The 636-nt window shown below is 28.8% G+C and overlaps 1 protein-coding gene across 4 annotated transcripts in view; it reads left to right on the top strand.

The window, feature by feature from the left end:
• The window catches only part of TPX2 (TPX2 microtubule nucleation factor), a 68,955-nt gene that overhangs the window by 62,074 nt on the left and 6,245 nt on the right, over window positions 1-636 (top strand). The window lies entirely within an intron of this gene.

The raw sequence follows: 636 nt of genomic DNA, 5'->3' as shown, positions 1-636 counted from the left end.
AGTATTTATTAAAACATGTTTTAATAAATTTAATGTATTTAATAAAATATGTTTTAATAAATTTATTAAAACATTAAAATATGTTTTAATAAATACTATAATGTAATAAATATAATAAATACTATTTATACTATATAATATAGTATAAATATTTATTAAAACATATTTTTAATAAATACTATAATAGTATAGTATTTATTCGAGTATTTAATATCTTTGTTATAGTATTAAAGTATTAAATACTTTATAGTATAACTTTATACTATAAAGTAATACTTTAATAAATACTTTATTAACTCTACACATTTTTAACGAATTGTGTGGAGGCAGAAAATGTCTAGTTTTATTTTTGTGATGTTAAGATAGGTCTTAAAAGTACTTTTAAAACTTTTTGGTTTTTTTCGGCTGGATGCTGTGGCTCATGCCTGTAATTCCAGTACTTTGGGAGGCTGAGGTGGGCGGATCATGAGGTCAGGAGTTTGAGACCAACCTGGCCAACATGGTGAAACCCCGTTTCTACTAAAAAGACAAAAATTAGCTGGCCGTGGTGGCAGACACCTGTAATCCCATCTACTTGTGAGTCTGAGGCAGGAGAATTGCTTGAACCCGGGAGGCGGAGGTTGCAGTGAGCAGAGA

This window comes from Sapajus apella, unplaced genomic scaffold (assembly GCF_009761245.1).
Source record: "Sapajus apella isolate SASKATOON/1434 unplaced genomic scaffold, GSC_monkey_1.0 scaffold33, whole genome shotgun sequence".
Taxonomy (NCBI): Eukaryota; Metazoa; Chordata; class Mammalia; order Primates; family Cebidae; genus Sapajus; species Sapajus apella.
Note: the sequence above shows the minus strand (reverse complement) of the source record. Positions and strands in the feature narration are given on the sequence as shown.